Source organism: Equus przewalskii, chromosome 9, assembly GCF_037783145.1.
Source record: "Equus przewalskii isolate Varuska chromosome 9, EquPr2, whole genome shotgun sequence".
Taxonomy (NCBI): Eukaryota; Metazoa; Chordata; class Mammalia; order Perissodactyla; family Equidae; genus Equus; species Equus przewalskii.
Genome location: NC_091839.1, coordinates 13403941 through 13419635, shown reverse-complemented (window position 1 = coordinate 13419635; position 15695 = coordinate 13403941). Strand labels below are relative to the sequence as shown.

At 44.9% G+C, this 15695-nt stretch overlaps 1 long non-coding RNA gene and 1 pseudogene across 1 annotated transcript; both read left to right on the top strand.

The window, feature by feature from the left end:
* Positions 1-58: 58 nt before the first annotated feature.
* On the top strand, positions 59-7958 carry LOC139073509 (uncharacterized). The gene is made up of 5 exons (XR_011522328.1): positions 59-959; positions 1211-1305; positions 5742-5926; positions 6551-6630; positions 7735-7958. It is a non-coding gene; the product is annotated as an uncharacterized lncRNA (long non-coding RNA).
* Positions 7959-9065: 1107 nt separating this feature from the next.
* On the top strand, positions 9066-15392 carry LOC103563977 (cell adhesion molecule CEACAM6-like; annotated as a pseudogene).
* The last annotated feature ends 303 nt before the right edge of the window (positions 15393-15695 follow it).

The window sequence follows — 15695 nt, the reverse complement described above, 5'->3', positions numbered from 1 at the left end:
GCTGAATCCTTGGAGACCCAGTCACAAGGTGGAGTGTGGGTAAGCAGAGGTAGGTATTGAGGGGTGGCAGGGAGGGGTGGGCTCTGCGCAGAGTCTGGATGAGAAACAGCGAAGCCTGGGTGGGGTTAGGGGGTGTTCAGCATGATTTAGGATCTAGAGGGGCCATGCAGGACGGCTCTCTTGGGGGCTCCAGGATGAAGTGAGGTTTCTGAATGAAAGGCTGACATACTTGTTGAGGGGGAAGCAACTAGAGCTGGTGGGTTGAAGTTGGGGGTGCCTTTCTTCTAGACTTGGATGGGAATGAGGGGTGAGACATAGGGTTAGGAAGAAGGATAAGATTCTTGAAGACTCATTGGTGCCCTGACATTGGGGACAAGAGGAAGTGCCAGATGTACAGGCTGAAGAGGACATGGGATAGACAACAAGGGGGAGAGGGAAGTGAGCATCCAGTGGGGGCTAGGAGTCTGTAGACCAACGAAGGACTGGAGGATGGAGGATACCATGAATACTGAAGATTAGAGCTGAGGGCATTTGGGGAGTCAGGTCAAGAGGGGAGTTTGAGCACAGGGTAGTCAGACTAGAAAAGGGATCTGAGATGGAGCCTAGGGGAATGTGGTGAACACAGGGCAGGGGTCACAGTGAGGAGCAAATTGAGGGCCAGAGTTTTCCACTCTCCAGTTCAGACCAGTTGAGATATGTGCAGGTTGCTTTCAAAGCCTGGGAGCACTGTGGGAAAGCCAGATCTCACCCTTCTACTCCTGAGACCTCTTTCAGCTGAGTCAACAAGTGAACCATGTCCCCATGGAGTTTGTATGTGAGTGAGGCAGGCTGAATAGGAACCTGGGGACAGGCAGGAGAGGGCAAATGTGGAGGTGGGGATTGAGGCAGAATGAAGCTGGAGTACGTGGACTTTTCCTTCTTTGTTGACTTATCAGAGTGAACTTCCTGTGAGTCCATAGGTGAGAGCTGTGTGACAGCTGTCAGTGAGGAGTGGAAGGTGCCGTGGCAGTCTGGAAACCTGTCCTCCTCTAATCCAGGATGTGCCACTGCCATTTGTGATGCATCTGCTCTCCCCACCCAATGTCATGTGATAGAACCCAGGTCATGATGGGGAGTTCTGGCTCCCTGGTCATATTACGTCCCATGTTCAGACACTCCATCTCTCCTGAGTCCTAGAAACAGGTCAGGAGCTGTTTTTCTATTGTTGTAGAAGGCATGGGCTTGCTCATAAGCCTAGGAGTCTGCATGGAATTCTCTCATTAGGTCCTGCTGGAGGCTCCACAAAGCACTTTTCATCGTTCTAATGTAAGTTGGATGGAGATACATATGCAGGAACTTGTCCTTTCCTCTGGAGGGTGTGTCCAGCATGCCCCAGACTATTGGAGGCCTAAAACCTTCATAGCTGTAGCAGATCCCTGAATGGTCACAGATATGGATGGCCCTACAGCCCATGGAACTTTCACATTTGGCTTAAAGTGTTGATAACTAGAGCTGATCCTGTCACTGATGTCATTGTCTTCCATCATCAGTATCAGCAGCCATCCACTTCCACCCTTTGGAGCACATGTGTATTATTAAGGTGTTCAGAATAATGCTATTTCTTGTTCATCATTAGTGGGAAAGCTTCTAGTTCTCACCATTAAGTAAGACATGAGCTGTATGTCTGTAGGTTTTTTGTTTTGGGGGTTTTTATGGTGAGGAAGATTGTCCCTGAGCTAACATCTGTGACAATCTTCCTCCACTTTGTATGCAGGATGCAACCACAGCATGGTTCAATGAACAGTGTGTAGGTCCACACCCGGGATCTGAAGCTGTAAACCCCAGACCACTGAAGCAGAATGTGCAAACTTAATCACTACACCACCAGGCCAGCCCCTCTGAAGATTTTTATGACTTGAGTTTGGAGCAGAATTGACTTGGAGGATGAATTCATCCATTTCCTCTGCTAGGCAGGGCCACCTTCATGGGCTCATAATCTGTAAAGTCACTTAGAAGGGCCTGCAGTAGGTTTAATGCCCTGCTTTTGCCATCTTGAAATTCTTCATGATTTTTGAAGAAGGAGCCCTGATTTTCACTTTTCACTGAGTCCTGAATTTATATAGTTGGTTCTGCCCCTGGGAGTGAACATGGGTAGATGGGCTCCCTTTGGAAAAAGAAAAATTTTGACCTTATTGGGGCAGCACCACCACAGCATAACCTGGAGGGTTGTGAAGAGAGATAAAGAGGAATTGGGTTTTTTCTACTCTGTTTGTGTCATTATAAGTCTCTATCTGCCCCCCACCACCCCTCACCTCTGTAGCTTATAGAGGAAAGTTAGATGTACTTGGGAGATTCAAATTTTGGGTTCCACATCCAAGGGGGAATAAAAGAAATCACAGCTAGTTGGTTCAAATGTGAATAACATTCAATAGATATCATAGAGTCCACACTGAATGTTGGTCTTAGGAAAGCACTGGGAAGACTGGGACAGGAAGGGGGTGTGTTATGGTGATGGGGAAGAAAGGAGCTGAGTCCTCATCTCCCAAGAGGGACGACCTTAGATAATGCCTGAAAGTGGAAAATCAGTAAGTAGCCTCTCAGAACATGTTATTCAGAGATGACTTTGGCTCCATCCAGAGGAGCTGCTGCTGTTTGGGGCTGATCTCCTCAGTGTGGCCCAGATAGGAGATGCCAGGACCTTCCTGTGATCGCTGTGAATAGAAACACAGAGACACTGGGCTTATCACAGCCAAGTCCAGTGTTGTCACAAATACAAGAAAGAGAACATCTGACAGGAGGGATCCAGCACTGGTTTTATTCACACTGTGAATATCAAGAAAAAAATGATAATCATTGTTCTGGCTACAGTGTGCAGCATGACAGGTTAAAATCTCCTTGAGGTTGTATGTCTTTCACATCAAAACAATGTGCCCCCTCTGGGAAAGACTTACACAGCTGATTAAGATTCTTCCAAGAAGCCCAAATGTCTTCAGTCTTTGTCCATATGACATATGATGGGGATCTGTTTGTATTTTTTATATCAAGAGCATAGAATTGAAATGTTATAATCCTTGGTTCATGACCCAGTGAAATCTCCAGTCCCTAAATGGCCTGCCTTCCTTTTCTTAGAGAGATATTACTTATTTAACTTTATTTTTTACTTACATATTTGGAATCAGGCTCTAGTTACAGCTTCCAGAAGATCTCCACAGGCAGGACTGGAAGTTCAGCTCACTAAGGAAGCTCTTCCTACTTCTGGGATGAAAAAACTGTGAAATTAAGACCATATGCTGGTGCCATAGCACCTCTGCAGTATGATTCTTCTACCTTTTGAAAGGGCTGTGTAATCTTATTTCAATAGATGATGTCATTAATTATAATGGGCAATATAATGTCATTTATCTAAAATAGTTCGTTATATTTTTGTAAAAATATTACTTGTATTAAAGATAAGGCAATTATAAGTTTAAAAACAAGATGATTGTGAAACAAAACCATGGACGTTACTTTATAAGCTACTTTATTTGGAAAGTATGAGAAAGTTCATACCATATAGGCATAAATTAGTAACATATGACAGTTAACACCTGGGTAACCACCCCAAGTCATGAACTAGTTCATTGCCAGCTTCAGAAGTGCCTCTGGGTACAGTCCTGACCACGAGCTCCTCCCTTGAACCTGGAAGTGACAATTTCCTGAATTCATGGTCATTCTCATAATTTCCTTCACAGTTCAGCCCACACAGCACAGGTGCTGCTGTCCAATGAGCCTAGGCCACAGTGCCCAGCACCATGAACCATCCACAGTCACCACGTCCAACCAGATTGGCAGATGTGACACCAACAGTGCAAATGTCCAGGGTGAGAGGCAGTAGGGACTCCCCCACAATGACGGCTGGGGCAGCATAAATAGGTAAAAATAAGGAGACAGAACTTTACCACAATCAAATAAACAGGTTTTGAAAAGGACAGTTTTTGCAAAAGTTTTTTAACATAAATTCTGAACATTTTGAAATACTTTGATACTTGGGAGGCTGAATAATGGCCACCAAAGGTATCCAGAGTCTCACGCCTGGAACCTGTGATTATCCCTTTATATGGCACAAGGGACTTTGCAGGTGTGATGAAGTTAAGGATCTTGAGATGGGAAGAATATTCTCTATCATCCTAATGGAATCCCAGGGTCCTTCTAAGAGATGGGCAGAAAACCAAAATGAGAACCAGATGTCAGGCCGGAAGCAGTGACAGGAAAGGCCTGTGATGCTGGCCTGATGCAAGGAATGAGGACAGTCTCTAGAAGCTGGAAGTCAAGGAAAGGATTCTTCCTCAGAGCCTCCAGAGAGAGCAGTGATCCGCAGACACCTTGTTGTCAGCCAAGCAAAGCCGGTCATTCTTGGGAAACATACAAACGCCAATAGTGACATCAGAAAGTACACATTCCTGCATGTTTCTGCACAGAGGCAGAAACTACCATTTCAAAACTTCTATCCACAGCAGGTACACACAGTATTTTCATTTTTAAGCAATAGGGCCTGAGCAGTCCCTGAATATAAAATAAAAATAAAGACTCTGAGGCATAGAGAGTGTCAGGTGTAGTTCAAGGATGGAGGGTCAGAACCAACCCAGGAGAGGTGGACCCTCTGATTACTTGTCAGTGCCACTCAGAGCAGAGCTCAAGACTGGGGCATGAATGGATTCCAAGGAGTACCTGGGAAGGCAGCCCCTTGGGGGTATGGATGGGTAAAGGCAAAAGAGGTGGCAGGGGAGGGGCAGCCTGTAGAGGGGCAAGGTTCTGTGTCCCCAGGGGAAGTGGACAGAGGGAGGGACAGATGCTTCGGGTAAGGCGGAGGGACAAGATGAGCAGACCCACACAGAAAAAGGGTAAGAGACAGGTGAAAGGGAGACAGAATCTAGTAGGGGCTGGGAGCCCAGGGTAAGGAGGCGTTGAGAGCATCCAGATACTAAGGAGGCAGAGGGTGGAGCTGAGTGCTTGACCATGAGCACCAGGACGGCAACCAGGAGAGGATTCCGGATGCCAGCCTAGCGAGGAGGGACAGAGGGCATGGGATGGGACATGGTAGAGGGACTGGGTTTGCAGAGTAAGGCCAGATCTGGTGAGATGGACAGAGCTGGACCTCAAAGCAGGGTCTGGGATTGGGTCCTGAAAACCTAGAAAATGGAGGAATACCCAGGAGGACTGAGGATGAGCTTGGAGGGAAGGTAACTCTTCAGGGTCAGAGCTATTTCCACACAGTTTTCCTTCTTCATACCTTAAAGAGCTCTACAGTGTAATGTGTTGTTTCAAACACTAATCAAAACTTCCCTGTTAGGATATATTTTTTCCACCATTGGCTGGTTTGTGGCTAAACCTACGAGGATTCAGAATCCTAATTGTGCATGAAGGCAACATGCCCAAATTAGTCCAGTTTTAGGACTTGTCTCCCTCAGGAGCATGGAGCGCTCTCCTCTTATAGCACAAAACAAGGTGCTGAGGATATTTTCAGAGGACAGGGACTACCTGGTAGTGGCTTCAAAAGAGCAAAAGAACCTTCAGGACTGGTTCCCTCTGTTGTTGTCTAACATGACAGGGCTTCATATTGTCATTGTAGAGGTTGATGTCTACATGCTTTGTTTGGAATGAGGAGGTTAAAGAGCCAGAGCAGTGCAGGCCACATATTTCCAGGTCAGCCCAGGAGAGGTGTCCCCACTGGGCAGTGGTTCCTTTCACACATTTTCCCCCTTGGGTCTCTCTGAACCCCACAGGGGCTCCTTCTTCTATGACTTCAGATCCATCACCACCCAGCACCCTCACCCATGTGTACCTGGAAGGGCAGCCCCTGCATGCCTGGTCAGTCAGACCAATGCAGGCTGTTATGCTGGACATTAGCAAGACAAAATCTGCAAAGACTCCCAGAGAGAGGGAAAGTCAGTTCAACATGCCCAGGCAGGTGAGTCCAGTGTGGGGACCAGGGCCCAGGGCTGTGTGTGAGGTTCAGAAATTGTGGTGAGAAATCATATCTCTTGGGGAAATGCAAGTCAAAACTACAGTGAGATACCACTGAGCTGAGGTCTGTCTATTAAGGTTTTTTCCCCACTGTTTCTGTTGCCACTTTGATTAAATAGATAGCTAAGCATTGCTTCCTATTTGACCACGTGTTTTAAAACTTTTTTATTTTTTTTATGAACTTCACCCCCAAATTAAAGTCTTTGGACTTTAAAAAAAAAAAAAAAAAGGAAACTTAGAGAATTTCCAATTAGCCCTGGGACTACTCAAGGAAATTTGTTCTCTCTCTTCCTATAAAGCAGATATTAAACTAATTTGGGCTTATTTGGTATGTTAAATTACATGAGAAGCATTGTCAAATAAGTGATAATAAACCTTTTTAGGTGGTATTATGTGGGTAAATGTTATGATTAAGTGTTTTAAAAACTATCAGTCATAATTCTAGTTACTACCGTAAAGTGTTGTTTGTCATGGAAATTGTTTACCAATTGTCATTTTTAGGTCTTTTGTCGATTACAGATAGTTATTGGTTTACTCTGATGCTTTTGCAAATATGTTTCACCTTCAGAGAAATTCATGGAAAGGACTCTGACACTTGCTCTAGAATACAGTTTTCTGATAGACCTTCAGATCATAAAACTGAATCAGGTAAGAAGCTACAGAACTGTAATGGAGAAACTGATGACTTCATGAAACTACTAACAAAAGATCAAGATCAAAAGTTGACCACATGGGACTAAATTAACTAAGGATGATTATAACTTTTATGACTTTTCATTTAAAATATTGCTGATTTTTTTAATGTTTTTTAAGATTTAAGGAAACCTTTTCTCCTTCCTCTTAAGCTAACTATGACTTTCAACAATTTGACAAATAATACTTTTGTAAGCAGAATTGAAACATTTATCTTTTTCTCCCAACTTGATCCCACCAGAATTTGAAAACTCTTAGTGAGTTTTGTTATTTTCATAGTGATATATTTATTTACACAAGTTCAATAAGAATCTGTTCTCCTTATAACAGGACACAATTGGAAACACTGGTTATATTACCAAAGCTTTGACTGGAAGGTCATATTTGAGAAAAACAGGCATAGACTCAGATATGATCAGACAGCTTTTGAGAAACAAAGATTGGACTTTATGAAATAAAGCCACTTGGAAATATTGGCCTGGTACCTTGTTTACAGGGTTCCCAGCAAGCTTACTGGGTAAGTAAAGAAGGTCATTTATCTGGCAGGTGCAAGGAACCTCAATATTTTGGGGAACCTCAAAAGAAGAGAATACCTCACCCAAATCTGTAGGCGTTACAGGTTTTGTCTGATAAGTCTTTGGCTTGGCTTTCCTGGCCTCAAGAGGCCTTTAAAATTCAATCTGAGATTCCTTATTAAAAGTTCCAGCAAAGCAGGTTTACAAGAGCCTATATGATCAATTGCTATTCTTGCTGCACTTATGTAAATAATTGGGCCAAATTTATTGAAACTAAACTTATTTTGTGAATCAGTTAGTCTTAATTTGGCAACCTTTGGGAAAAATGAGGATGATTTTAGAGAGAAAAATTATGTTTCAGTAGAAACTATAGTACACATTTGCAGATATTAGATTCTAGTTTTGTTAACTGTCTGAGTATTTTGTTTTCTGCCTGTAAATTGAACTGGATCCTGAATTCTTCTAGTCTTCTGAAATATCTGGCTACAAATCTCCAAACTAATGTTTTCGATTTTTTCCCTCATTTTTATTTGAAATCATGGAGAACTAAAACCACCTTTGTTCCTGACCCCTAAAAACTAAAGCTGGACAACTAGATTTAAACTTAAGAGACATCACCACAATAACATGCCTGTTGCTATGTAAGCCACTCAGAAGGATACCTGAACACTCAATGACATCATCAGACACACTTCAAACAGCAAAAGATGCTCCGACTCTGACATCTAAAAATCTTCTTGACTGGCTGCCCCCTAGGCTCAGGAACTGGTTTGTAATTTGCTCCAAATATTAACCTTGTTTTTCTTTTTGTTTCCATAGAAATGCCTCTATTAAATACTTGATTCCCTACTTCCACAGTATAGGCCTAGCTTTGGGGGCCCACCTGCATCACTGCCTCCTAAAATGAATTTAACTGGACTGATCTATTATCAGGACAATGAGATGGAACAATCTACCATCTCAGCTTCTGGACTATGAAACTTCTTAAAGTTTAAAAGGTGGGGTTGTGGGGGGTCAGAATTGGCCACCCCAAAATGTGTCTCTTTGGCGTAAGGATTATTTGGGGCTGGTTACTTTTAAGAAACTACAGACAGGGGAACAGCTCTGAAAACCAAGTAGAAGTTGTCCTTTGTAAGAGACATTTATATTTGTAAGGGAACTTTCATTTGTGAAGTTATCTCCCTCTCTGTACCAGGAATAAGAGGATGACCTTATCTCTAGAAACTCTAATCAATGTGGAAGGCAAGGACTTAAATCTGCATACTAACCTTACTGTTTACTGTGCTTTTCTGGTAAATTCCAATAACTGACTCCCCCTACCCCCAACATTGTCCTCTGTCTTTAGCTGAAGATGGTATTTAAGCTGGCAGCCTTGGCCACATGGTCAAGTTACCCAGTTTTCCTGAGTTTCTTCCATGTATACATGTTATAAAGCTTTGTTTGATTTTCTCCTGTTATTCTGTCTCATGTCAATTTAATTCATGGCCCAGCCAGAAGGATCTAGAGTGGCTAGAGGAATTGTCTTGCTCCCTGACACACCTCTATGACAAGAGGTCCTGGTGTAGCTCTGGGGCTCATCATTTGAAGGGAGAAGCCAGATGGGGATGAGAGAGAGGGAGGGTGACTGTGTACCCCCACCCTGAGCTATGGGGACTACTCAAGACATGATGCCCCAGGCTTGTGCTTGTCCAAAAAAGGGCTTGCGTGTGTGGGGGGGGGGGGGTGAGGAATCACTGCTGAAGAATGCAGTGGACTCAGCAATTCCCAGGGAACAAAATATAGATAGAAGGGAAAGAGAAAGAAGGGGACAGGGAGGCTGGAATAGGAGAGGGAGGAGGAGGGACTTGGGCAGAGACCCCGCCCCCAGCCCACATGACTCAGGAGGCTCTCCTACCCAGGAGGAGGCTCAGCACAGAGCACAGAAGGACAGCAGTGCTTGTGAGCCTTTCTGGGGCATAAGCTCTTCTCACGGAGGGAAGGTCAGAGCAAGCAGCAGACGCCATGGAGACCCCTTCAGCCACCACCCACAGAGGGCACATCCTACATGGGTTCCTGCTGGCAGGTGAGAGAGGGCAATTCCCTGAGGGGGGCTGGAGACGGGAGAACAGAGAACTTCTGGGGTCTCCTGGGGAGGACAGGGCTCTGAGAGGGGACAGAGGTCTTCTGTTTGGACATGATGGGAGAGGACATGGGAGCAGAGTAGGATGGGGAAAGGGGACCCAGCAAAAGGAAAATCTCATGATCTGGAAGTGGTGAGGGGCAGGAAAGCCTCAACTGCTGTACCTATTCAAGTTAGGTATCACTGGCCAATAATATTTGAAATTTGATGATAATACTAATAATTTATTAGAGGATGACAGCAGAAAAAACTTAACTAGGGACACTAAACATTGTCTTTACCCACAACCCTCAGAAATTGACAAATAAACACCAGGATGTGGAGGGCCCTGGGAACACTCGTCCATTCACCCACAGGTGTTTGCAGCCCGTTCCAGGCCTTAGGGGAACAAGATCAGAGAAGTCTCTGCCCTCAGGAACTCACACCCTGTGGGGATGAGGAGAGAGAAGCAAGAGATCTAGAATGTGATGTCAAGGACTGACATTGTCATGAACGGAAGAGAGCAGGGAAAGGTCAGAAAGTGAAGATGGAGGGTCTTCAGAACAGATGGTCAGGGAAGGCATCTCCCAAGGATGCCTGTGAGACTGAGCAGGGTGCTGAGGGCAGGGAGGGAGTGAGCTGGGCAGACACCCGAGGAAGAGTGTTAGGAACAGAGGAAATAAGAAGTTCAAATGGGCTGAAGTAATGGTGGTCATGTTGCTGAGCTTGACCAGTGGACTCACACACACACAAACTCCAAGTCTAAGACATGAAGAGACCTGCTCAGGACCCAGGGCCTCATCTTTCCATCCCAATATATATGCCCAAATATTGATTGATCTCTCTCTCTTCCCTCCTAGTCTCATTCTTAACCTTCTGGAACCTGCCCACCAGTGCCAAACCCATTATTGAATCAGTGCCGACCAATGCTATTACAGGGATGGAGGTTCTTCTCTTTGTCTACAATCTGCCTGAGGATCTTGCAGGCTGTGCCTGGTACAAAGGGGACAAAGTAGATCCCAAACTTGAAATTGCATCATTTGGAATAAATACATCAAAAATTACCCCAGGGCCTGCATACACCAGTCAACACAAATTATACCCTGATGGATCCCTGCTGTTCCGGAACGTCATCCCAGAGAACACAGGATACTACACCCTACTAGTCACGAGGAAGAACTCCCTAGTTGATACAGCAATTGGAGAGCTCCACATATACTGTGAGTGATTCCTCTCTGTCCTCCAGGTGTTGGGTGGGGTGATTCTACTTCACACACACAGGATTGACAGGCCTGGACTGGGCCTACATCCCCCTCTGCATTATGTCTCATGTACAGATTTGAACATTTACTGCAGGACACAAACAGTGGAGAAAAACATCAAAAGCTTGGAATTTCTTTCCTGGAATCTGGACCCTGTAGACATCCCCTCCAGAGAGATGGGCTGGGCTAACTCAGCAGAGGGAGATGAGTCTCAGTGCAGCCCCTTGGGGCCCTCTCTGGGACCATGGCCCTGAGGTAGATCCTGCAGGATCAGAGCCTGGCCTGAGGGGCCCCGTGGGATCCGCACAGAGAAACTCAGCCCTGAGAAGTCCCTGTCCGGACACCTGTCCCAGGGCTACTGACTCCAGTGACCCTGGGGAGCCTTTGCTAGGGCTGAGTTGTGGCCTCCTGGGCAGGGCTGACAGGGAGCAATGTTTTCCCGGCCATCCCAGTCCCAAGGCTCCTGAGCTGGTCACCAGCCAGGGCACAGCCCCAAGAGCCATATCTGGGCAGGGACACAGCCTGATCCTTCACCTGAGACTCAGCATGGAGAGCACAGGTGGACAAGGTCCCCAGGCCATTAGCTGACAGCCGTGGGGAGCTTAGGAGACTCCAGAGGAAGGTCAGTTCCCCAGGGAGGAACAGAGGAGAGAAGATGCTGCTGGCAGCTCCTCACCCACCAGGGATCAGGTCCAGGGGCATTCTCTCTTGGAAAGTAACAACAACAGATGCCACTTATTCAAGAAGCTCCTCTCTACCAAGATTAAGTGAATATTTTAAGGTTAACTCACTGACGACCTGCAGCCAAATATTTATCCTACTTCGTTGAGGGGAAACTGAGGCACAGAGAGATATCATCTCTGAATCAGAGTCACATAGACCATGAGGGGCAGATCAGTCACAGGAAGACACAGCCCCGTCCTCCCTTTCAGCAAAGGGGCCTTATTAGGTGTGTGTGGACCCCAAGACAAATGGTCAGTTCAGGTCCTTTCTTCTTAGGCATGCAGAACACCAAAGGAGAGATTCTGTTCTAGGGAATGAGAGCAAATGGAGAATTCATCCGTGTTTATTCTAGAACTAAATTACCTGCATCAACAATCAGAGTCAGTGCAGGGAATCTCCAGGCCACCCCCTCAGGTAGCCGATCCACACCTCCCTGCACTGGACTTGATATCACTTATTTGTTTCCTGATGTGTTGGGGTGACTCCCACTAGAGTATAAGAGAAAGGACCTTGCCATCTCATTCCCCACTCTACACCTGTGTCCAGCACAGAGCCCATATGGAACAAACTCTCAACTGCTACTGATGAAGGGGGGAAGGAATGAATGGTGAATGAACAAATGATCCAAAATCTCTTCAGCGACTGGAATCTGGATGCAAAGTCCTTGGAATTTTCTCCACACAGGACAGGTTCTCTGACCCTCCAGGGGCTGAAGCCCGTGTCTCAGGTCTTTTACTGCTCTCTAGGGAAATACTCCTTCCCGCAATTGGTCTGAGACACTGGGATATTAATGATAATTTTCCCACATGAAAGAATTTAAAATTCTCCTCAAATTTCTATCTCATAACCACCAAACGCGGATGGACCATGAGGGCCAGATTTGTAGCAAGTTCAGACTCCCCCCTTTACACCACTCACCCCTTCTGCATTTGCACACATCCACTCCTGCCCTCAGCAGAGACAGAAGAGACCTTAAAGACCAAGGGCAGAGATCAAGTTCCTCTGCCAAAGCCAGGCAGCTCCTGACTGTCCCCTCACTCTTTTCTGGATCATTCTTTGGACTCTATCATTTATTGGGTCACTGGCTTATGTCAGTTACAGTCACCTGGGAGGATCTGATCCACATCTTTGCCCTGAGGCCTGTGTACTCACCTGACTGCTTCACTTGCTCCTGGTCCTCATATGTTATTTATGCTCAAACCACAGACCCACCTTACCCATCACTAGGAGAATCTTGAAAATGGTGCCTCAGAGAAAACATACCTCGCTGGATGATGGAGGTGTGCACAGTGGGAAGGAATCACCCCCTTGTTGGCCAGACAATCAGCTGGTCAGTGAAGAACCAGCAGAGGCATGGAGGGCGAGGTTGGGGGGGGCTCTCTGATTCTCCTCCTTTGTCTTTTCAAGACCAAACTCTGCTAACATAGTGATTGAGAAAGTCTGTGCTTTCTCCTAAAGAACCGGTGGCCTTACATTCTCTGAGTGCTCTGATACTCATGCCTTTGTCTTGAGATACACAAACCTACCTCATTCTCTCAAGGACTCGGGTTGGCTGAATGGTGAGAGATGCCAACTCTAATTCTCCCATTTTTCAATCAGGTTATTTGGTTTTGTTGTTGCTGTTATGTTTAGCAGTTCTTGGTATATTCTGGATATTAACCCCTATTTGTATATAATTTGCAAAATATTTTTTACCATTTCAAAGGTCACCTTTCACTCTGTTGATTGTGTCCTTTAATGAACTGGCTTTTCATTTTGACAAAGTCCAACTTATCTATTTCTTCCCTTTTTTCCTGTGTTCTTAGTGTTACATTCAAGAAATCACCACCAAATCCAATGTCATGAAGATTTCCCCCTATGTTTTCTCTTAAGAGTTTTATAGTTTTAAGTCTTACTTTATGATCTGATCCATTCTGAGTTAATTTTTGTATATGGTGGAAGGCTGGAGTGAATGTCCAAGTTCATTCTTCTGTATGTTGATATCCAGTTTTCCAACACTGTTTGCTGAAACGACTGTCCTTTCTCCACTGAATGGTCTTGGCTCCCTTGTCAAAATCATCTGATCACATAATCGAGGCTTTATTTCTGGATCTCTATTGTATTCCATGGCCCATGTGTCTGTCTTTATGTCGGTGCCGCATTATTTTGATCCGTGTGTGTGTGTGTGTGTGTAAGAAGATTGGCCCTGAGCTAACATCTGTTGCCAATCTTCCCCTTTTGCTTGAGGCAGATTGTTGCTGAGCTAACATCTGTAAAATTTATGTGGCATGCCACCACAGTGTGGCTTGATGAGCAGTGCTAGGACCACGCCCGATATCCAAACCAGTGAAGCCCAGTCCGCCAAAGCAGAGCGAGAGAACTTAACCACTATGCCACTGGGTCACACCCAGTTTTTGATTCTTTAGCTCTGTGGTAAGTTTTGAAATCAGGAAGTGTGAGTCCTCCAGTTTTGTTCTCCATTTTAAAGAATGTTTTAACTATCAGGGTCCTTTGAATTTTAGGTTGGATTTTTCGATTTCTGCAAAAATTTCATTGGGTTTTGATATGGATTATAGGGAATATGCAGATAGTTTGGGGTATATTGGCATCTTAACAGTATTAATCCTTCCCTTCTGTGAACATGGATGTCTTTCCATTATCTGCATCTTCTGTAATTTCTTTCAGAACACTTGGGACTTTGCAGTGTGCACATCTTCCACCTTCTTAGTTAAGTTTATTCCTAAGTGTTTTCTACTATTTCATGCTTGAAAATGGACTTATTTTCTTAATTTCTTTCTTGGATTGTTCATTGCTATTGTATATAAACATGACTGATTTTGAATGTGACTTTGTTTCCTACAACCTTGCTGAATTTGTTTATTAGTTCTAATAGTGTGTGTGTGTTTGTGTGTGTGTGTGTGTGTGTATGTTTGGGTGATCTTTAGGCTTTTGTACATATAAGTATGCCTTCTGCTAAACGAGGTCACTTTTCTCTCTTCTTTTCCAATTTGGATGCCTTTTACTTCTTCTTCTTGCCTCATTGTTGTGGCTAGGACTCCTGTACTACACTGAATAGAAGTGGTGAAAGCAGCATCCTTGTCTTGTTCATGATCTTAGAGGAAAGTTTTCTGTGTTTCGTGATTGAGTATGATGTTAGCTGTAGGCTTTTCATTTATGACTGTTGTCATAATGAGTAGCTTCCTTCTATTCCTAACAGTCCCTGTCTTTTTTTAAAACTATAACCACTTCTCTCTAGAGATTTCCTTCACTGTGGTATTCAATCCACAGGCAAGGAAGAAAAAGCCTTCCTCAGAGTGAGAAATCCTTTAGATTAGAAGCTCTTCGGGTCCTAAAGTTGTGAAGACTGGGTGGCACCACCCTCATTCCCTAATAAATTATTTAACAAGAAGTAAATGTTTTCCCACTATACGTAGCATTCCCTTGGCCCCAGAGATGGGCAGAGCTGACAGAGTTGCCTTCGACAACACACACAAAAGTGTATATAAGGAATGTGGCCTGACCTTTTCTGAAGTCAAAGAAAGTTCTAGGAAAAAAATCAATGAAAGTTCACAAGAGAAAAATTCTACCTGATGATAAGGTCATAGGACACATGGGATGAGAAGAAGTTCCTGGTCCTGATGCTACAGAGATGTCCAGGGGACTGATCAGGGATCATCCTGGGGTGATATAGGGGTCAAAGTGGGAGGTGGTGTCCCCTCCTTACAGATCATCACCTGAACAAAGACGCTTATGCTTCTGGAGGGGTCAGGGCCATCATTGGGTCACCTTTAGAGAGTGGCTGAGATCTCTCAGGAAGGAGTGTGGGCACAGGCCCAGGCCCACTCTCAGTCAGTCACCTCCTCTGTTTCTCCACAGAGTCAGTGTCAAAGCCCTCCATCCAAGTCAGCTTAGGACATAAAGACCCCAATCAAAGAAAATAAGGACCCCGTGGCCCTGACCTGCCTCACAAATGACACCAGGATCTCCATCCAGTGGTTCTTCAATGACCAGAGTCTGTGACTGACCGAGAGGATGAAGCTGTCCCCCGACAACAGCACCCTCACCATAGACACCCTCAGGAGGGAGGATGCCGAGGATTATCAATGTGAAGTCTCCAACACAGTCAGTTCCAGTAAAAGTGACCTCCTTAGGCTGGATGTAAGATATGAGTCTGGCCCTCTGGTTCTCTTCCCCTCATCTATGTTATTAAACTCTGAATGATTTTTTTCTTATCTGTAAAACAATGGTTCTGAGGCACTTTTCAAGTAGAGTTGTTGTAGTAGTCAATGAAAAGATGGAAATTCCTTAGAAGACTCTCATTGAATCAATAAATGCTCAGCAATGTGAACTGACTTTGTCATTATTGTTGGCTTAAGGCCACATTCCACTCTAGATCCCAGCTCTTGTTGGTCTCAGTGACACCACCTGCACAGTGGAATGCCA